Source organism: Talpa europaea (assembly GCF_964194135.1).
Source record: "Talpa europaea genome assembly, chromosome: 2".
NCBI classification, from domain to species: domain Eukaryota; kingdom Metazoa; phylum Chordata; class Mammalia; order Eulipotyphla; family Talpidae; genus Talpa; species Talpa europaea.
In genome coordinates, this window is record NC_140068.1 from 56,505,103 (window position 1) to 56,528,460 (window position 23,358).

Genomic DNA, 23,358 nt, shown 5'->3' on the forward strand with positions numbered 1-23,358 from the left:
AATGCAAAAAGGTGCATAAGAGCATAACTCATCTATCAAATCCCATTTATTAAAGTTAAGTGAAATCTTTTCTTTATAGATCTTTTGCTCAAAATATTTTTCTTTCAATTTTTATGAATAGTCATTAGTTTTCATATTTTAACATATTGAGATGTATTTGGTGGTAGTTTACTAAATAGCATGATTTATTTCACAGGTGGGGAAATGCACATTTGTTAAATGTATTTATGGATTTTTCTCTTCTAAGAAACTATAGGTTTTCCCTCTGCAGAAAATATACAAAAAAATCTCATCACACAGAAAATCTCTCTTTCTTACTCAACACACATCTTCAGAGTGACTAAAGGATGCCAGATTTTCTCAGACAGATAAATCTCTGGGATTCAAATGTCCAACTTCTTCAAAACTAGGTCTTTTTAGGACTACCAATTAAAATTGCCTTAGAAAATGTAAGAGAAGTTTCCTGCATACAGAATGTAATGTTGGTTACCATGAACACATCTGTGCCTTTGCATTGCTTACCCGTAATCTAAAACCAAAACATGGGAGAACCATATAAAGAATGAGAATCAGTCTTCCTTTTAAGTAAATAGATATTTCTCAGTGAATTAAAGGCAGAGTTGCAGGGCCTCCCTGGTGGCACAAGGGGTTGAGCACCGCACCATGGGGCAGTCCACAGCCTCTGTAGCACGAGTTTGATCCCTGGCCAGCCAGGGAGAAACCCACAAGGCGCAGCAGACCTCTCCTGACTCACCTGCTGCTCCCCTCAGCAGTGTATTTTGGTCCATCTGCCTGTTCTGATACCCACTCTGTGTCTGGTGGATCATCTCACCCCCCAACCCGCATCTCTGGCCTGCACCCCAGCTCTTGTATGCATGGATAGACAAATCTTTAAAATAAATAAATAAATAAATAGATAAATAAATAAATAAAGACAGAGTTGCAGATCATCCAAAACAAAATTTAAAGTCAAATTCCTTATCTTTGATTATATAATATTATATGGAAATATTTTGCATGGTGGGATAATATTGCATGGTTGGATAATTATTTTTTCTCACCAAATTGCCTATTCAAACAACTGTTCAACTCTGTCTCCTGCCTCCACAGTGGGATAGGGTCAAAATTAAAGGACTTTTATGATTTGATTTCCAGACACCTAAACTGAGTTAAGGGATTATACCAAGTACCAAAACTAGACAAATATCCCAGCTAGGCTCAAGTGGGGAAAGGAAATGATAAAAAAAGTTTAGAGTTCTTGGGGAAATGGCAAAATCTGTGAAGCCATGCAGGCAAGAACAGGAGACATCTTAGCAAAGGGCCTTTGTTTGAGACCCACACAGGAGCAAAACTCATCCTTACATTGCCCAGTCTTCATAAAGGGAGGACCATCTTTCATCAAAGCCCAGAGGTTGGCAATTACTTAAGGTTCTTCCCTCAGCATGGGCAAAAGTTGGCCCCTCCTGCTCCTGGCTTGACAGTACCCAACAGAAATGGTGCCTCCATGTGCCCTGGATTCAGCTCATTCCCTGTCTCACTCACTTTGAGCAAAGAACCAGCAGCTTAAAACATCCCATGGAGCCCAATCACCTAACAGGGGGTGAAAGTGCACCTATTCTAGAATACCCTGAAGAGAGGCAGTGATTATCCACACTACTTTCACATGTCTTTTATTTTGGTTATGTTAAAACTAGTTTGTAGCTACTATTCTGAGTTCTAGTGACCACACCTTGCCCCCGCTTTCATCCAGGAAGCATGCTATGTTAAGCAAAATCATTGAAAACTCAGTTTTCCACAGATAATCCTTAATACACAAATTCCATGTGAAGAATGAAGATCAAAATTAACCTTGTGGAAGATCTGTGTAAACAAACACTGTAACCTGTCCTGGGGACAGTGCACTAAATAAAGTTAAGGCTGAGAGAAAGATGACAAAGTCACAGCCTCCACCACACACAGCACCCCTCTGTCTTAATGCATTTTCCCTTATCACAGAGAAACTCACCTTTTCCCCTAGATCAGTATATTTTTTGCAATACACCTGCTGTATCACTGCTCTGTCTGTGACACATTTACTTCTGTAAATGCTAAAGTTTCATTAACTGAACGTCTTTGAGGAAGGACCAAAAAAAAAAAGAATTGACTAGTAGTTATACCCTACTCATAGGAAATAAAACAACAGTATCTATGACTTTAACTTTGAAGGTCTGGTCTTCAGAGACTTTAGAGTCAATTCATGAACACAAATACTTAAATTACTGAGATAAATTACATCCACACACAAGCAAACATATTGAACATAATCCATTTGTCTTCTGGCAAATTCTCCATGTTGAATTATTTAGTTTTCATCATTTTTGATTTTGCAAAGGTTAGATGTTAGGTGCTGATAGTGATATTAGAGAGGATAAAGAAATCAATCTTAAAGTCATTCTGAAGCAGAATGAGAAAAGCAGCTAGTCAAAGTTGGCCTGGTAATAGTTAGGTTTCTTCCAACCTTTAAAGTACTTGAGCTAAAAATTACAAATTTATGATAATGTTTACCCAGGCAGCATTGTCCTTGGGAATTCCGTGGAATTTTTCTTAGCGAAAAAGAGCAGCAACAGCCAGATCATTCATTTACTCTAAATCATTTATTTGCTCATTCACTTGTTCATTCATATATTGAGTGATCACATGTTCCTAGAAGGTCCACAGAGAGAACACCATGAGAAATGCTTGAGCTGTGGCTTTAAGATCAAGTGGGTACTCTTGCCAGGTGGCCAAAAGCAAAGGGAGGAAGGATTCCAAGCAGAGAGACAAGCATCTGCAAAGGGACAGGCACAGCAGGGCTTACTGAGAAAACTCCAAGTACCTCAGGACTGATGGGCCATCGAGTGCCAGGGTTAGAGACCAGAGGGAGATGTGTCTGGAAGTGACACCAGCAGCCAGAACATGAAGTGCCTTTTATGCTTTTCAAATTAGCAAGATAACTGTGGTCACAGTGGGGCAAGATTTGAGACAGACAGAACTATTAAAAGGCTGTTGATGATAGCAATGGAAATATTTAGCATTTGACGCTCTAAAATATTTCAGCAGTGAAATAAGTTTGGATTTTTCACTTCGTACCACATGATCATAATTTCAGATCTCACTCTGGTTCCTGTCTATATGGGCTAAGATCTACCTGGTCCACTCTCCTCTATTTTTAACTTGAACATCAGTGTTAGATCTGACTAGTGCAGATGCTTTCCCTTAACACCAAATTATTGACTTACAAACCTACAAAGGTAGCCTAGAAATGAACCATATGGAGTTTACTAAAGAACTCACTTGTACAAAGATAAACCACAAGAATACAGTAAGTGTTACTACAGGGTAACATTGGCATTATCTGCATACCTTTCTCTGCAGGTTATTAGTTAATTCCCCAGACAAGTGAATAATCACAGGAAAGGAAAATCTTCATCTGTCTTAGCATCAGGCTTCCATTCCCAAACAAGAGCTGCCTGAATGTCTGTATGTCATGCCTCTGTCTGGCGTGACATCACTGCTCATGCTTTTCTGCATCTAGAGCTCTTCAGTATCCCATGTCATCCAGGAGACAGGTCCTTTCCTTGCAGGTGCAGGTGGTAGCAGAGAATTCCTGGCTCTCTGGACAACTGTTCCCAAGATATGACATTATGATAACAGTTTGAATCAACCACATTTCTAAAATATTAGCTATTTGTGTTATATTAACAAAGGAATTCTTGCAAATGCTAGGAAGTCAGGACACATAACTCTTGCCCTGAAAGTTCAATATGAAATGTGTCTGCTACAAATGTTAACTCCTCTCTTGTGTCTGTGCAATAGAATGGGGTCTTAAATGAGGCTTTCTGGCTTTTGAAAGAAAGAGAGCAAAGTATGCTCTGAGCCCTGAGTCAAGCGTTTTCCTTCTATGACCTTAAAGCCTCTGTTATATTTTCTTCTACTGGAATGCTATTAGCACCCCCTGCCAACTACAACTGCTGAGCCATTTTATGTCCACTCACATCTGTGTTCAGGTAACACAGCCTCAGTGTTCCCTATCTGTAAAATGGAGACATCAGAATTACATCTAGCCCCTTGCACTGTGATCACTACTTCACAATAAATATAAGAAGTCAAGAATTTCCTTATCTATTGCCAATTTCAACAGATGTTTTTCCACTAGAAGTAGCCATAAATGCCTCTCTATTAAAATTCAAGTTCTATATTTGTCCTCTATTTTATTAGTCAAAAATCAGAATGAAAGGAAGAAGTTAAGATATTGACCCAACCAATAGGTATGGTGTAAACTGCTAACAACCAGCACCCAAAATCCCACTATCTGAGCAAATCAGGCACAACTTTTGGCAGTTTCTTTAAACCTCCTGGAAGAGGGATACAGGGCAAGCAGCGAGCCTTAATCACAGATGCCAACCCTGTAGATGCATGTGATAGCAAAGTCTTTCCCCTCCATGCATGCATTAGTGTGGCAGCCAGAAGAGAAGCAGATTTTTCCTGTGGGCGGAAACCATATGCTTCTGTGTAACAGCAGAGATAAAATTCAGCTCCTCTGTCACAGCCTGCTCCACTCAACTTTCTTCCAACATTCTCATTTCAGAGAAGTTCCCGGGTATGAACTGCCTTCCTTACCTGCTCTTTATCTGAGAGCTTGGTTTTGAAATGGGGAAAGGTTGCTGAGGCTTGTCTCTGCTCAGTTTGATAGATCCATAGAGTGGTTATTTAAATGGGCTGTTACTCAAGGCTTGTCCAGAATGTCTATAAAGCATATGACAGAATTCTCCATCTTCCCTGAATCCCCCTTTTTTGGTCAGTTATGAAGAGACAAGCATTTTTTTTTAAATAAAGCATAAGCAAAAACTTTTGTGAGACCTGTCCATAAGCTAAGAGTTTGTATAAAAGCCAAGGTGGGGAAGGTCATCTCTCTGACAAGCAGTCATTATTTGGAGGAGCATTTCTGTCACCAAACATGAATTATAAACTGATGATTGAGGAGCAATGCTCTTGATACAGTTTACATTTCCTAAAAGTGTGCTAATTAGGAAAGTGTGCTCGCAGAAAAATCATTTCATATCTTTGACGCAAAAAAAATCCTCCCGCAATTCATTTTGCTTTAGATTAATTTGCCCAAGGACAAATTCCTTAACAAACACCCTAACAGACTTGAGACAAGTAAAGATGGATTGGGTATTGGCAGGCAGCCCTTCTCTACTAAAGGTCAGACCTGACTACAACCTTTTCCTGAGGCAATCGTGATTTCTTCTGGAAGCATCACAAGATCCCAACAGAGGGATCTTCTTCAAATGATTAGGTATTTGACCAAGATAATGTTAAAAAAAATTCCAGCAAAGAATTCTATCCTAGAAGTAGCCAATGCAAGAAATCATTTTGAAAATAACATCACTATGAAATCTCTCATGCCCATGTTTGTATAGTTGTTTCAGTGAAGAATCCCAAGCTCTGGTTCTTCACACCAAACTAAGATACAGTTTTTAAAAGTTGTTTCTCAGTAATTTGTATTGACTTACCTGATTCTGAAACCTACAAAATATAAACCTAGCTAAGTTTTGTTCTTCTTTTATGTAACAGATAGACACTGATTTTTTTTTAATAATTTGGGTAATTCAAGCAGATTACCTTTACCCAAATTAAATAGAATAAAAATTGATTTTTGCCTCTCCTCTATTCTCCCACCTTAAATAACCTGAAGTTTGTAACACAATAGCAATATCCCCAGGGCCATATTGCACACAGCTAAGTCTAGGAAGGACACAAAGGAAATAAGAACTGGGTACATTTTCTCCGGGCAAGTACCAAACAAAATCACTAAAAGTAAAGTGTTCTAAAATGAAGCAAGATAAAGATTCTAAAGAACAATGACTGTACAGAATCATGGCATTGCTAATAGAAAGACAAGAAGAAGCCCCCATGGCTGAAACTCTCTTCCTGGCACGTTTTAAAATACCACCACTAAACACAAATGACTTTAAATCAGCCAGTTCGTCTAATGGAAAACATTTTACACTGATTTTCATCATTTGGGATCCCAGATCTTTTCTACAGGATAATGTATATAATCCCCAAACACAAAATCTTGAATATAATTTTAGGGATTCATAAGCCTCAGGTTATGAACCCCAGTGCATGTCAGCTGATGTAATCATATATTTTCTCTCAAGACATAACTGAGATAAGCACATTGACAGAAGATGGGTGGGGTGGTCTGATGGTGGTGGAAGAAAGTTCATATGCACAAAGATTCAAAGGAAAGTACTAAGGATGAGTGGGGGGGCAGGGGGAAGAAAAAGTCTACTTTATACTTAGTTTTAAAACCCACTCAGGGCACATATAATGTTTTTCTTTTTGATTTTCTTTTATATATTTTTTCATACATTGTGCAAAAATGAAAAATGATTTAAAAAACATATAATGTATTTTTAACGAGTTCTTTTGTTCAAATGTTAGTGAGGATGTGGGGGAAAAGGAACCTCCATACAATGTTGGTGGGAATGTTGACTCACCCAGCCAGTATGGAAAATAGAATGGGGGTTTCTCAAAATATAAATAGATCTACCTTATGACCCAGCAATATCACTCCTAGGTTTGCACCCAAAGAATTCAAAAACACTAATTTGAAGTGATATATTCATTGCATCCCTATTTATAAGAGCAGAGTTATGGACGTAATCTAAGCTCAATGACAGATGAGTGGATAAAAGAGAGATATATATATACACAATGGAATACTATTCAGCTATATGAAAAGTTAAATCTTGCCTTTGTGACAATATGGATGAAATGAGAGGTTAATACAAAGCAAAATAAGTAGGAGAAAGACAAATAACACATATCCCATTCATATATATATATATATATATATATATATATGATATAAAGAAACAAAGGTAAAGGAATAGAGAAAACTAAACCGAAACAAACCCTTGGAATCTGACTACAGAATTGAGGTTACCAGAAGGAGAGGGTGGGAGGTACCTGTAAAAGGTGGATGGGGCCCGGTGGACTATGATAGAGAATTGTTGGTGCTTCATGGTGAGTGTGGTGTGATACCATACCTCTGAACAGATATGAACCTATTCTTCTAAAACATAGTGTTGTAAACCAATGGAACCTCAATAAAAATCATTCAATAAAAAATAATAAGTTCTATTGCTTTCTGTAATTGCTATAATATTATTTTAATACTTATTTTTCAAGTGATGTTATTAAACCAAAGAGAGGGTTTATGCCCAAGCACACTGTGAGTCTTTCACAGGGCAGCATTTATATGTCCTGGTTGTCGAGCTAAATCACCAGCAGTCAGGACGTGATCATCGAATCATAGCTGGACAGGAATACGTGTGAAGAAATGGCTGTGTGTGCTAATCCATGCATCTTAACAGGGGCAGATTAATTGAGAGGGGAGAGTGTGGCCATCTTCACTGCACTTCATTTTTCTAACCAATATGTCAGGCTGGAAGGGCAGGGGGAGCAGCAGCAGTGCACGATGTTGCATTTTATCGCTGAAGAGAGACTTCTGGGAGTACAACAAAATATCATGTTTGTATGCTTTAGGATAAATTACTGAAAGAGTCATAAATCCTGTTCTTTCTATTTTCTTGTTTTTTCAGACACAAAAAGATTACCTCGGAAGACATTTAAAATCAGAGAGCTTTGGTGAAGCTAAAAGTTCCCGGGAAGTTATGCCCAAGAACTGACATCACAGCATTAACCCTTATCTTTAAACTCAGGTCATTTCTGTTCTTGCATTGTCTAAATGTACCAGAAGCTTCTTTTCTTTCCTTTAAAGATTTAGACTTTTTAAAAGAATTTTACAAGTTCAAAGCACAGTGCACTGCAACTCTGCCAACTTGTGATATGTCCCACCTTCCCCTGGCCAGTGGAGACTGAGAACCTTTTAAGACAGAATGAGTTCGATATGTGAAGAGAGAATGAAAGAAAAATCCAAAGAGGCTCAGAGCAGCAGCTGCCCTTACTGAGAACTGTTGCTGGGAATTCAGCGGAGAAGGAAATGTATGTGCCACAAATAGAAACTCCACTGAGAGAAAAACCAAGCCTGTCTGCCGTGTGAAATCCCAACCCATGTCAGTGAGAAGTAAGGCCCATGGTGAATCCTTGGTCCCAGGGTAAGCACAGAAGGACATAAAATTAAGAGAAACCTAAGCAAAATGGGGAACGATTTTCATGAAATGACAAGTCCTATTTGACTTAGATAGCCATTGAGAAATGGAGGCAGTCAGAAAGAATGGGTATGTGGGGAGAAAGCGATCAAGACACACATGTCAGAGAGGCGTCACATTGATTTAGACAGACTGTAATCTTTCTCCCTTTTTTAAAAAACATTGATAGAGTGGATAGTTTGATATCCACTCTGAAACTATCAATTTAACAGCCACTGAAGCACGGAGTAACGAGATGTCAGAGTTTTCCAGTCAGCCTTCAGGCTTGTTGAAAGTTCTACCCATGAAAGAACAGGAAATTGGAGGGAGGTAGGGACAGATAGATGTTTTTTAAAGGAACACAAAGAAGACATATGAGATTGATCTTTTGCAAGGAAAGAAAGTCTAAGACAAGAATACAAAGTCTAGTATGTTCTAAACCACAATTAAAGGAGATGCTAGTCAAGATGACATTTGGGGGAACAAAAACTTATATTTATTACCCTTTGAGCTGAAAATGCTATTTTTCTATGTATAACTGCACTTTCTTGGATTTTATTTGGGGTTTAGAATGTTAAAATACTATAGAAGCTGCTCTTCAGATCAGAAAGTCATAGACAGTTGTTACAAAGTAGGTTAAATAGCCCCTGAAAAATTCTAGAAAAGGCTCTGAAGCAAACATTGCTATTTCTGCAGCCAGACTCCCCTCATCGTGATGTGGCAATTCTCCAATATGGCTGATGCTCTCTTCTGGCTCTGCAGACACTGCCCATAGGAGAGCTCTCTGACCACCCAGTTGCATAATTGTAATTACAGAGGAATGCTGACAAAGAGAAAGGGGTTTCTCAAAGATATATCCTGCACACACGGATCATAAAATGTCCAAGAGGAAAAAAAATAAAATGCCCGAGAGAAACTGTTTCTTGATGGCCTAAGGATAGTAACAAACAATCTCAACAGGCTAAGGTATGGCTGAGGTACCAACAACTTGCAATTCTGTCATTCTTCTTTAGTTGGTAAATAGAACCACCTTCAAGCAGTTTAGCAAATGCTTTTCCTATTTCCTCCTCATTTCTGTAACCTAGCAGAGGGAAGCAAGTGATATTAAGAGAGTTATTTGAGCCACTTTAAAAATGAATCCTTATCACTGTGCACACTAGCCATTCCTTAGAATCTTCAAATCACCATTTTGTTCCTGGAGAGTTATGCCCTCACCTATACCTGAGCCCTCATCTTCAGTTCCCTACTTTATTAACTGCTTCTATTCTTTCTTTCTTACCGATCCCTATTGCCTGACTCTTCATCTTCCCCACTCTCCATCCTTGAAGGGATGTAGCCCTGTCGTTATAGACCAGACCACATCATTCAGGGCAGACCACCTGCTGAGTCTTATGGCCAGTGTCAGTCTTCCTTATGCTCCCAAGTCTTAGTCTAAGTGGAACTGCCATCATAAGACTTGCCCTTCTGAGCAATGGAGTCAGGCACAGTAACTCAACCCAGCAACAGAGTCATCACCACCACTTGCTCAGTTGCCATTATAAACCTTCAGTCTGCTGAACTACTTTAGAGGCAAACATACTGTTTTTGTAAAGCATTTTTCATTAATAAATATGTGAGAGGGCCTTCCTGGTGGCTCAAGGAGTTAAGCACCACACTATGAAGCAATCTGCAGCCTCTGCAGCATGAGTGTGATCCCAGGCCAGCCAGAGAGAAACCCACAGGGCAAAGCAGACCACTCCTGCTGCTCCCCTCAGCAGTGTGTTTCAGTCAGCCTGCCTGTTCTATTCCCCACTTTGTCTCTGGTGAATCCTCTCACCCCCCTCATCTCTGGCCTGTACCCCAGCTTTTGTATGCATGAATAAATAAATCTTTTTAAAAATATGTGAGATATTTCTACTTTATAAAAGAAGTAAGGAGCATGGGAAAGAGAAAGGCCACAGAAAAGAGAAAAGGAAATTGGACTGCTCTTCTAGGAGCTGGTTATCAGCAGCAGCTAGTGTAAGGTCAGTCAGTATTCTTCAGTTCATCACAGCCTGCAGGGGAAATACCCTTCCAGTTAATAAACCTGCCTGCAATAACTGTGTTGGGATCTCATGAACCAAGACATTATTTTAACATTCCCACCCTGCAAGATCTTTTACATCTATATTAGTCTTCTAGACTAATTTTATAAGGTCTTTATGTTTTCATGTATCCCACAGCTAATCAAAAAAATAAAAGCTAAAGAATATACTATTTGTTGCATTGCCTCATGGATTTGCCCTGAGCTGAGGTCCACATCCCGATACTTAGAAATCTAATTTCTTCCTCCTCAGGGTTGAAGTGAAGTAACTGTATGTGTAGGATGAAAGAAGCAGGGGAGACAGGTCTAGTTAAATTAGACTAGGAATGAAAGGGTAGAGATTCCCAACTTAGTTCTCTTTTTCTGAGTAATATACATACATCCTAGCCCTTTGTTACTCTACACAATATAACATAATTTAATATATACATATATATTATGTATATTTTATATTCAGGATGATATCATTCCTGAATCGTTTCTTTTCTCCATCTTTATTATCATTATCTTGAGGCAAAGATATTAGACAGAAGGAGGTAGATCCAAGGTATCTAGGAATTTGATTCAATATGAATTTGAGAATAACCAGATGGAGAGAAGGCTAGAATCTAAGGAAGCTTCTAGATTTCCAGGAAATTGGATATTTATAGTAAGTAAGGCTACAAAAGGAAAAATCAGATTGGATAAGGTGATCAATTTTGGATGCATTTAGTCTGAGGAATCAATGATCAGGTGAAGAGGTCGGTAGTATATAGACTACACAACTCGGAAGAAATGTCTATCGAGAGAAGTAGAGGGCCTCCCCACTGTCGCAACAGGTTGAACAGAGCACTGTGAGGCTGTCTTCAGCCTTTGCAGTGTGAGTTCGATTCCTAGCCAGCCAGGGAGATGCCCACATAGCACAGCAGACCTCTCCTGTCTCGCCCGCTGCTCCCCTCAGCAGTGTTTTCAGTCGTCTGCCTGTTCTGCTCCCCAGTCTGTCTCTGCTAAATTCTCTCACCCTCTGGCGCCTCTGGCCTGTACCCCAGTTCTTGTACAAATAAATAAATCTTTGGGAAAAAAAGAGAGAAGTAGAAAGACTTGGAAGTCATCAGCATAAAGATGAGAGGCAAAGCCATGAGAATGAATGGGATTACCCAGGTGGGAATATACAAGGTGAAAACATGGTTGGGGTTGGACATTAGGAAACACCAAAAGCATAAGGTAGGAAGAAGATATACTCAAAGAAGAATAATGCCAAAGACCCCATATCTCAGAGGGCTAACTAATAGTTTATTTCTCATCACACTTTTTCAATACAAGTGTTCCTGGTTAGTAAATGACCTTCAACATGGAAAGTTAATTCCTTCCTTCTTGTGACTTGACTAGATGGAAAAAGATTGAGCACAGAGGATCAGACAGGTGACTTGGGGGCGGGGGGGGGGCGAGCCCTAGACGAGACAGTTATCACTTCTGCACATGTTTTCCAGAATTCCATTTCATGATCATACCTAATTACAAGGGAAGCTAGAAAATGCCATCTAGCTGTGTGCCCAGGAGGAAAACTCAATGCTGCTGATAATAACCAGTCATTCTCTTCTCCACAAAATTAAGAAAAAACAAAGTGGTAAGAAGAGATATGGGAGAGTAGGGTTGCAAGGGAAAAGGATAAAAAGTTTTTGGAAAATTTTATGTTAAAATTATTACCATTTAAAATTGCAATGAATATCCTCCTATACACATAACTTTTTTAATTTGTTCAATTATTTCATTAGAATGGAATTATAGGATCTCATGAATTAAATTCTTTAGAATTACAAAATGCATTTGAGCACATTTTTCAGTCATTGCCCCCTACTCACAGCATAAAGATTTTGGTTTTGAAGTTTGTCATCATTCAGGCCCACGGAGGAATCTAATGGGTCCTATACCACCTTTCCTCAAACACCTGATGCATCAGATGTTTTTATTTTTTCTTTCAATGCTCTGTAACCATAATCTACTCTAGTCATCTATTCTCAGCAGTGCTGTCATCCCTCAATTATCTACATTTCTTAGCACCAGCCCCACCACTGCCTGGCCTCCAAGTCTTCCCACATCTCTCCACTGTGCCTCTAGAGCCAATGCTTCTAAACTAGTAGATTTCTCTTCATCTTCAGCTCTCTCCTAGCATTTCTTGACATCTGTTTCAACTAAAATCTGAATGTGCTCTGAAAACACTGCTTTCCTTGCAGTCTCCAGAAGTGGTTGCTTTTTCCTCATATCCGACATACCCTCAAATGAAGTGTCATTTCTGACCCCAATAGCCATTATGACTATTACCCTATACTCTCTTAATGAAAGAAAAATGGGAGGGGGGAAGAAGAGAGGGGAGGGAGGGAGGGGGGAGGGAGGGAGGAAGGAAGGAAGGAAGGAAGGAAGGAAGGAAGGAAGGAAGGAAGGAAGGAAGGAAGGAAGGAAGGAAAGATTTCTCTTGCTTCTGTGAGGCCTAGGCCATTTGGCTATATCACCCTATTCCTCTCCATCAGGATAATTTCATCATATGTGAAATACCAGATGGGATATTTTCTGTTTTCCCAGAATAGAATACTGCTGAGAAAAAAAAAAAAAAACATTAAGTAACCCAACTCTCACCCATGGGGACCCCTGTTCTCCTTACCACCATCCCAATCTCTATTCCAAAGTCACAATAGTCACTTTTCTCTCATTTTTCTCAAGGTTCAAATGACCTGGAATCACAACAAGAGCCACCAGCATTGATATAAAGAGAGTTGAATGAGGTGTGGATGTCTTCTGTGGAACACAGGGAGGCGTAGAATTGTGAAGGAAAAAAAATCTTGTTTTCTTCTTCCATTAAGTAGAAAATATTCTCCCTTCAAGATCAAGGAGTCGCGAATCTGTCCTTACATCCACTAAGTCAGAGACTTATGACTACTGCTCCCTGAATATCAGAGTTTCCAAAGTCTGAACAGTAAGGTATACTGGCAGGTCTCTGGCTGGAATTTGGAGAAGAGTAAATAGAGATGGCAGAGTTGAAAGAGGAAGTGTCATAGGCAGGATTAGGTGGTCGGGTAGACTCCATTCCCACCATTTCAGATGGCAAGAAAAAGTAAGCTTCTAAAGGTAGGGAAGTGTGGACACTGCAGAAGGTTGCTGTGCATTAGCAGACCTGCTGTCTTCTCCATGAGAGCAGGAAGTACAATTTCCAAAGGTCTATCTCAGGCCAGAGCTCCCCTCTGAGATACAAATGTGTGTTTTTCCTTATATAATCTCTTCAGTCAAATGTCTCAAGGCTTCTCTATTAGTTTGATAGATCTGCTATAACAAAGTACTACAACTAGGTGACTTAATCACTGAAGAAATTTATTGCCTCACATTTCTAGAGGCTAGACATTCAAGATTAAGTTGTTTTCAGGGTCAAATCCTCCCAAAGGCTAAGGGAAGGATCCATTCCAATTCTTTCCTCATGTGTCTCTTCACATCATCATCCTTCCATGAATGTATGTCACCGTGTCCAAAGTTCCCCATTTATAAGGTCATATTGGAGTAGGGACTCAAACTATACCAGTATGACTCATCTTAACCTAACTATACCTGCAACAACTCTATTTACAAATAAAGTGACATTCTCTAGTACTAGGGGTTAGGAGTTCAACAAATGAATTTAAGGGAATACAGCAAATTAACATAGCTCACATTCATCATGTCTCCAATTGAACTCATGGTCTCTCCTCTCAATCCTGAATCTTTCCTGGTGTTCCTCGTCACAATTAATGACATTATCATCCATTCAGCCTGTGAGCCAAGTTGGTATTTTCTGCTTCATTTCATTATCTCCCACTAACTTTGTCCATTCCTATATATCCTAGCATGTCTGAATATTTCTAGAATCCATCCATCACTTTAATCCCATATTAACATCGTTCCTGTTGCAAGCTTGGCCTCCTGCAGTAGAATTTTAACTGGTTGTTCCTCTTCAGCTATAAATTTTTTTTTTGCTAAAATGCAAATATAACTGTGCCAGCATCACTACCACTAAAAATAATTGAAGGGCTTCTCATAGTCCCTGAACCAAAATCCTTAATACAATGTATGAAATCCAGAGTCAAAACATTCACCTATGCTTCTAGTCTTATCTCTTTCACACCACTCTCTATTTCTGTTACTATACTTATCTTTTTCATACTCAAGTATATCAAGTTTTCTTCCCCGCACACATGCACATGTTCCTCTGAACACCCTCTTTCCCTTGTCTTTCTCTACTCTCTTTCCTCAACTATCCTTATTTAGTTATTCTTATTTTCCATTCAGTCAGCCAAAAAAAATAGCAATTATATGGCAAATTGCTAGTCTAGTCACTCAGGGCATATAAGTGGGTAATATATTAATCCTTGCCCTTTTTCAGTTCACAGTCTAATGGGGGGAAACAGAGAGTAAACAAGCCTAGTAACTGGATCAAATAGTATATTGGAGGGGCCTCCCCAGTGGCACAGTGGTTGAGTGCTGGGTTGCAAAGTTGCCCACAGCCTCTGAAGCACTGGTTCGATCCCTGGCCACCGGGTGAGGGTCCCACATGGCATGCAGACCTCTCCTGCCGCCCGCTGCTCCCTTCAGCAGTGTACTTCGTCAGTCTGCCTGCTCTGCTCTCCACTCTGACTCTGGTGAATATTCTCGCCCTCCTGCACTTCTGACTATACCCAGTGCTTGTATAAATAAATAAACCTTAAAAAATATATAGTATATTGGAAAATGAAAAAGGCTATTGAAATAAAGAAAAGGTAGAGAAAGTTAGGAAACAAAGGGTGAGAGGATACAGAGAATGGAGTGTGTGGGTTATAGTTTTGTTTTAATTAATTATTAAAGTGACATTCATTTACACACTGTATATGTTTTGGGGATACAGGTTTATATTTTTTCAAATGCATGTTACTATACCGTGTTCAATATCAAAGCACCAATAACCCTCTACCATGGTCCTCTCTAGTCCATTGGGTTCCCTTCCCAATTTCCTCCCCAACCCCTCAGCCCCTTCTGGTAGCCTCAGGTCTGCAGTCAGAGTTCTCACATATGTTTTGGTTTAGTTTTGTCCCTTTAGTTTGTTTCTCTATATTCCACATAGAAGAAAAGTCATCTGGCATATATCTTTCCCCTTCCAAAATATTTGCTTTAGCATAATTCTTCTAGTTTTGTCCATGTTCTACCAAATGGCAAGATGTCATTCTTTTTTATAGCTGAGTAGTATTCCACTGTGTATATAAACTACATTTTCTTTATCCTCTCATCTGTCATTGGACACTTAAGTTGTTTCCATATTTGGCTATTATAAATAGTGCTGTAATAAACATAGGAGTGCATATAAACCTTTTAAATTAAGGTTTTTGCATTCTTCAGAAGATACTTAGGAGTGGAATTACTAGATCATAGTGTAAATCTATTTGTAATTGTTTGAGAAACATTCTTTATATTTTCTGTAGTGGCTGGAGGAGGTTAATATAAGCCTGAACTGACATTTGAGCAAGGATTCTAAGGAGATGATAAAGTTACCCATCCAGGTGTGAGTGGAAAACAACATTCCAGACAAAGGGAGCAGGCAGAACAAAGGCACTTGGAAGACAGCACACCTGGCATATTTGGGAAATTGCAAGAGGGCATTTAACTGGAGCAGAGAGAACAAAACAAAGTCACTGGAGGGAGTAGAATCACAGAAGGCATAGGGCTTGGGAAGAAGCAGATGATGGAAGGCCTTGTAAATCCTTGTCAGAGTTTGAATTTTACTCTGATGTGGCAAGTCATCACAGAATGATATGCAGAAGAGAACTAAGATCTAATTTACAGATTAAAAGAAATCATTCTGGCTTGCTCCATTGAAAACAGACTTTAGAGGATATGAATAGAAGCAGCAAGACAATTAAGAAGCTATTAAGTAATCCAGGCAAAGGATGATGGTGGCTCAGGCCAGAGGTGGCCCCAAGTGTCAAGACAGTACTTGGCAAAGGGGAAAAGTCAATTTGCTATGCTACTGGAGGATATTAGCATGTAAGATTTACCGAAGACATTGCCAGCATTCTTCCCTAGACACCCTTCCAATCCAAAATGTTGCTCTCTTTTGTGCCTCTGTTGTTGTCATGTAAATGTCTAGAGCCCTTCATCTCAAATCCCAAAGTGCCTCCCTTTCTGGACTTAGATGACACAGGGTCCTCATTCTCTATCACTCTTGGCCACTGCTTACTTCTGCCCCAGCATGCTAAGCGGCACAGTTTATTTCAAACTACTCTTCCACCTTCTGACTCCCTAACTTTCTTTTCTCATCACATTATTGCTCACAGTTTCCTGTTGACTCACCTTTCACTTTCTCTTCACTTTCCCAGGTCTGGGTTTAGCAGCAACTGCATCTTAATCACACTGTGCTTCTCTCCATGGACTTTCTTGGAGCTGGACCTTATATTCTGTGTCTTTGTTCAGTGATCAGTCTTAGTCAGGGGACGCTTTCCTAGACCCGCTGCTCCCACTGCAGTAGAGGGTCAGTCTGCCAGCATTCATTAATTCTTTCTCTACTTCCTCTCCCATATGTTCCTTTGTCTGCTTTCTTTCTCCTCTCTTGTGTGAAAATGGCCCTGAATTTCTTGTTTCCCCTTTCTTTTCACTTTAACCTCTAACATTTTCTGCTCATTCATGTCTCCAACCTCAAAAACCTATTTGTTAACCTTCATCGTGACCTTTCTTCACAAGGACTTGACTTGCCTATTCATCCACAAGTAATTGCCAAGGAAGCTAGATAAGTTTGTGGCTGCATGAAGCTCTTCTGAATGCTTCTTATCAATATCAGGAGCCTGAAAAATGAGGTAGTATAGAATGCTGCCTCTCCCCACTTAATGACAGGTGACCAGTGCATCACTAAAATTGTCCCTGTGTTCCCAGAAGAGGATTAAGGATGATACAAAAATATTTCATCCAGAACTTTACAGTAAGCAATGTCACCTTTCCAGAAAAGAGCCACAAACTAGAGAGAATATAATGAGGTCCTCAAGCAGCCAAAATACGTCACAAACTCCAGGCACAAAAGCTGGGGCACTTGACTCATAGAAAAGCCACCTAGGATTTCATCATCACCCTTTTATGCTTATTTTTCCTGTAATTCTGAAGGATGGGGATCAGACTTCTAATCTCAAAGCTAATTAGAAATGGCAAATTTGAAAAAAATTCATATACTATCTTAGGCAAGAAAATTTACAGAAGGGAGAAAAAAGATACATAGGTTGAAAGGGAAAAACAGCTCTAAAAGTCAGATATCAAACTACATGGACATGTGGAGTTTATAGACAAAGACAGCCTGTCACAGTGAAGTGTGATTCAGATACCAGGTATGATGCTTTGGCAATATGGCCCTAGAGAAAGAGAAGATACCAAGAGGCTGGAGCAGTAGGACAATAGTAGTGAGACCGAGCTTTTACATAAGAGACTCTGCTGCCTGGGAAATCATTCAGTGATTCAAAAGCATCTTGTGTTGCATTTGCCCTGAGGTCATATCCCCAGATTCACTTTTTTTGCTCCTCATTCTGGGTCTACTGGTTTTTACACCTGATCACAGGCTACAGAGGTAAGAAAGTACTAAAATAGCCTCTCTTTGTGTTGACACAGTATCACTCACACGTTTAGGACAGTCAGGGGACCTGAGAGTATCAATGCCAATCTCTAATAGTCCACTGTGACTTCCTATACCTGTCTACACCTGTCCTTCCAACTCAGACAGCGTGACTGGGAATCAACACAAGGCAGCCATTGTTCCAAATGTTTTCACAAAGGTGAAACATTTGATCTTCACCATAACCTGTGGGGAGATATTGCCATCCCCATTTGACAGATGGAACAAAGGCTCTGACAAAATAGATAAGACTAAAACTAGTTCCACTGACTCAAAGAATGTGGTTGTTACACTTACAGTAAGCTACTCCAATATACAGAAGGACATAATCTAGCTCATAGCCATCCCCCTAGTCACTTCATTGTTCCAATTTCTTTATCCTTTTCAGAGAGTCAAAATTATATATTTTTGTGCCTGGCATTCTGTTGGATATAGAAATGTTAAATGTCCAAAATCTATAATACAGGTGCTTAAAATTAAATTACAATGATTTAGGAAAAGTTCCTCATACGGCTGAACTGCAACTTACTTACCTCTGAGTTACGTGTAGTTAGAGTGAGCAAAAACACATTTTTGGTGAGGAGGTAGTTTCAGATGATGCCCAAATGACAACCCAAGAGAGAACAAGGGATATAGGGTATGGCTTATCTGCCTTACTGGTTTAATGAAGTTTTATTTATTCACTGAAGTACTGGCTTTGTTTATATGCTAATGATGATCTAAATCACTGAAAACATTCAACTACTACCATTGCAGTAACAATCGATTTCACACATGTATTCAAGTTTTCTCAAAGGCACTTCAATGAGATCAGATGGTTAAGTTGATGTAAGCACTATGAAGCAGGAGGGAAGGACCTAGATGTGTCCATATTGTAATAGATTCCTACATGTGCACCACATATTCAGACTTGAGCATTTCTCATATTCTAGTCTAGAAATCACATCCCTGGTGATTACCCAGTTGATCAGGGTCTTTCTTCCCAAGCACTCTTTTTATCTTCTTATATTGTAATGGATAATGTTTTCAGCCTTCTGCAAAGTTTACTCTGGTTAAAGTAGCAAATATGCACATACTTATAGAGCATCTGCTTTCTCCACATTCGGGCCTTAAATCATTTCCTCAAAAATATCCTTACCAAGTTTCAGAGGGAGCAAAAGAGTAGTGAATGGATTTCCTTCTTGATATACATATTGCAAATCATGACTGTTTTAGTCACCAGTGCACATGAGGAATGTCCTATCTTTTCTCAGTATGAAAAACTTGCCCAGAGTCTGCAGAAGCGTGGCCAACACCAAGGGGCACTGTAGAATGCAGATGCTGTTTTCCACCACTTTTCAAGTATAGTGACAAGGCTCGTGTTTTAAGCCAGCCCATAACCCCCAAGGATATGCTTCCTGAACCACCAAAACTGATCATGAATGTTAACTGAAACTCCTATTTGAACATAGTAATCATGAAAATGGAGAAGACAAGACAATGAAACATAACAGGATCTTGTATCTTAATATTTATTCAGGCATTCAACAAAAATTATTAAGCAATTATTGTATGTAAACCACTGTTAGAAATTGCACTGGGCAGGCACATGGGGGAGCTGGGTACAGAAGGACACAGATGGATCAGTTATTATATAGTTGTCAGGGTCACAGGAACACAGAAACCATCTGAATATTTCAACAGGGTCTTTATATGGGGAATTGATGACACAAGTTTTGGAGGACTGCAAAGGTCCTTTAATGAGAAGGCAGAGGTAACAGAGTTAGTAACTGTAGAAAAGAGTGCACCCTCAGGCTAAGGAAACACAGGGAAGAACCTAGAAAGTAGAGGAGGTGTTCCTGAGAGCTGGGTTCTAACATCTTAGGAGGAAGTTCCACTAAGGGGCTGTTGAGGGTCTTCCAGAGGGCTCAAGATGCCCAACAAGGGGGCATTGCACAGCTAGGGCTGGTACCTCTATGGGACACCATTAGATAGCTTCTCGAGGTTGAAAATAAGCTGAGGCTGGAAGCTTTTACTCTTCAAAGGTGATGTGCCATCCCTGGGAAAATGCCTTCAGGAATATCAAGCAAACATGCAAACAGGAAGGAGCTAGTCCCTTCTCCTACTTACTGACTTCCAAATTCTACTCCTGGTGCCCTAATGGCAAACTTAACAGGAAGCAGCTGGCAAAGCAGAGGTGTGGTTTGCAGAATGCCAGCCCAGCATCACAGAGCAGAGTGAAGAGGCTGAATTGGAGCTGAGTGTCAATAGCTTAATAACTAGAACACATGGTTTCTGCTGTCAAATCTAACAGGGGAGATAAAACACATGTGCAAATATATAACTAAAATTAATAAGTAACCCAACAGTTGTATAGAAAATGTTGGAAGTGTTCTATGGAGAACATATTTATTTCTAAGTAGAGAAGTCAGGAAAAACTTTATAGAGGGGAAGGAATTTCATAACAGCCTTGAAACAGTAAAGTTTGAATGAAACAAAGAATAAAGAAAATTTGGGCAGAACATACATTGTGAGCAAAGACAGAGTGGCTGGAAATCCTAGAGAATAACAGATTGGAAGTAGGTTGGGAAAATATTGTAGAAGGTTTGAACTTCAGGTTAAAGATGTTCTGGATCTTTATGAATTTTTAAACACTTTCAACACTTAACTATGTCAGGTAGTCAAGTAACAGTATTCAGGTAACAGTATTCAAATTTAGCACAGGCAGGGTGACAAAAGCCTTCAAAAGAAAGCAGACTGTAAGGCCCCTCCAAAATCAAATTTGTGGCTTTGCAATTCTCTGTATGGCTCTAGTGGTGCCAGACTCTCAAGGAGTAGCCAGCAAATTGAAGAAGTGCTAGACATTTCACTAAACTCAGTGTGGTGTTTAGATAATTTGGAGTTCATTACTGGCACAGTATAGGTGGAGACACTTTCCACTTAAATCTGCCCAGCTGCTGTGTGCACAATGGTTTAAATGACACACCAGCTGGGTAACAGTCATCTGTCATTCCTATACATGGACAAGAATACTGTCAGTTGTGTGAATAAATATATTTATTTCCCAATTATGGAGGTTAACACATTGTAGAGCAACTTCATGCAATGTGGCAGTAACTACAAATTTGAGGGGTAGGGAATGACAGAATCAGCTTGGAGTTGCAGTTATTCCTTTGAATCCCTGGTATTGTACCGTAGTGTACAGATAAGCTGGCTGTGGAGGCAGGGAAAGAAAGAACCCATGTTTTTTATAGAGTTTGTTGATTTCTGCTGTGTATATATGTCCACTGCCAATTCAAAGCTACCAACCTGATGTTGCTACCCTCAGAAAATGAGCTCTCCCACTCCAGTATGAGTAAGTTCTGGACAGCACTGCTAGGTGTTAGGCAGAAGAGGAAAAGATGAGGCAGTCAAGTGCAAGGGGCAAAAAATGAGGATTATAGGCTAAAGGAAAAGAGACACACAGATGCAGGAACCAACAGGACTTGCCAAAAATACTGAAAACCCTTGGAAAATAGATGATCAAGGAGAACAAAAAAGTGACCGAAGATGACCAGGCGTGGTCAGCTGTCTACTGAGGGGCACAGCTTTATAAATTACCCGACCTATTTTATTGAAGATGAACATTTTACTTTCCCATAATCCATCCTAATATTTCCTACAAAATAAAAAAGAAACACTAGAGCAAATAAATTGTATCAGTTAAAACTTCTGAGGCTAAGAAGTGAATTTTATATGAGAAATGAGGCATATGTGTAACTTCCATTTTTCATTCTAGAAAGCAAATGTTTTCCCCATGACTTTGAGGTATGTTCATTTCTTTGTACTTAATAGGTTAACAGTACAAATAAATTTGTCCTATAGTGCTTCTGATGCATAGTATGACAGTGCCATGTAGTCCATTGCTAATGGCCTTGTTCACAAGCCTGTGTCTGGTAAAATATTTAATTCAGCCATAAAATGAGTACATTAAAAATTGAATTAATAATGATTAAAATTAAGTATTAACCATTCAATTAAATTTAAAAATAAATCCAGAGACTTTTAATTCTCCTTATGGAGAAAAACAAACAGAGTTAATAAGCCTGACAAATATTTAATAAATATTTAACGTCATATGAACATCCTATATAGAGAAGAAAAAAGTTAAAATTTGATATCATAGGTTATAAAACTGTCTTGTGGCTGAGCTTTCACAATGCCCTTGAGTTGAACTAGAATGCTGCTGGAAAATATGCTTGTGTTTTCAATCAAAAAGAAGGCATATAAATCGGAGCCAGGAGAAAGGAATATTTTCAAGAAACCAATGAGGTCTAATCACTTAACATAGTTTTGCATGGAAAGCAAAGGATTTGCGTGCTGGAGAGTTACTAAACTGTGTGCCACGCCACACTTTACCCAAACACAAATGTATGAGCACACAAGGAAAGAAGGAGGAGGCTGCAAAGGTACGGGCTGGTGACTGATCCCTGCCTTGCAAACAATGCAGGGTCCCGCCTCACACTGAAGAATCGCCTTATGCTTATTCTGCCACCTTGTGTGATGCACACATATTACAAGACAAAACATCTTCAGACACTTGTTCTATTAGCCTTGAGCATACTGATTTTCTTCCTTGAAACAAATTAATTGTTTTAATTTCTTAATAGTCCTATCTCAAGTTATTTTCCCCACAAAGTCTATTGTGCAACCAAGGAAGAGTAAATTGACTTCTGGGTTATTTGTCTCAGGAGTTTCGGTTCATGATGTAAGGTCACAGAAGCTGGCCCACACAAATACACAAAAAAGAATGGGCTCATAAAAATGTGGGCATGTTCTCACTAGGCTCAGCTGCTACTCAGTACAAGGCACCCCGAGGTAGAGATGAGGTGGAATACCACACTGATTTTGAGTCTCTAGCAAAGTGATCCCTGGGAACTATCATTGGCATTATCCCACCTCCCCCATCCACCATCACACAAGCAAGGCCAGCTCCCATACGGCTTCACTGTGTTTGCATCTATGCTTAGTAACAGCAGCAGGGATTTGGAACAAGACACTCCAAATGACTTCCCTGACCCCTCTGATGCAACGTAGGAGGATGGATCTAACTGCCAAAAGCTGAGCCACATTTGGAAGTTAGAGACGCTGCAAACTATGAAGCCAGCCAAGCAGGGGCATGGTGAGATCTCCCAGACCACCCACTCTGGACAAATCTTTACTGATAGCAGGTGATCTGAAGAAGAAGATATCAACTATCTTTAGACTGGACATGAAAACTTGTCATTCTGTGTCTGGGCGAGGGAACTGAATCACATGCACTCTGGTTCCAAAGTAGATGTTAAATTTGGTTCCTGGCACAACTGAATTCCTGGTAAAACCGTGATAAATATAGAACCACAAGAGTAAAATTTATTTAAATGATAATACTTAGAAAGTATTATCATTTTAATAACTTTTTAAATAACACTGGCCTCATTTTTAAGTGCCTTTTTGATATTAAAACTACTTTTTACCTTTTAATGGAGTAATAA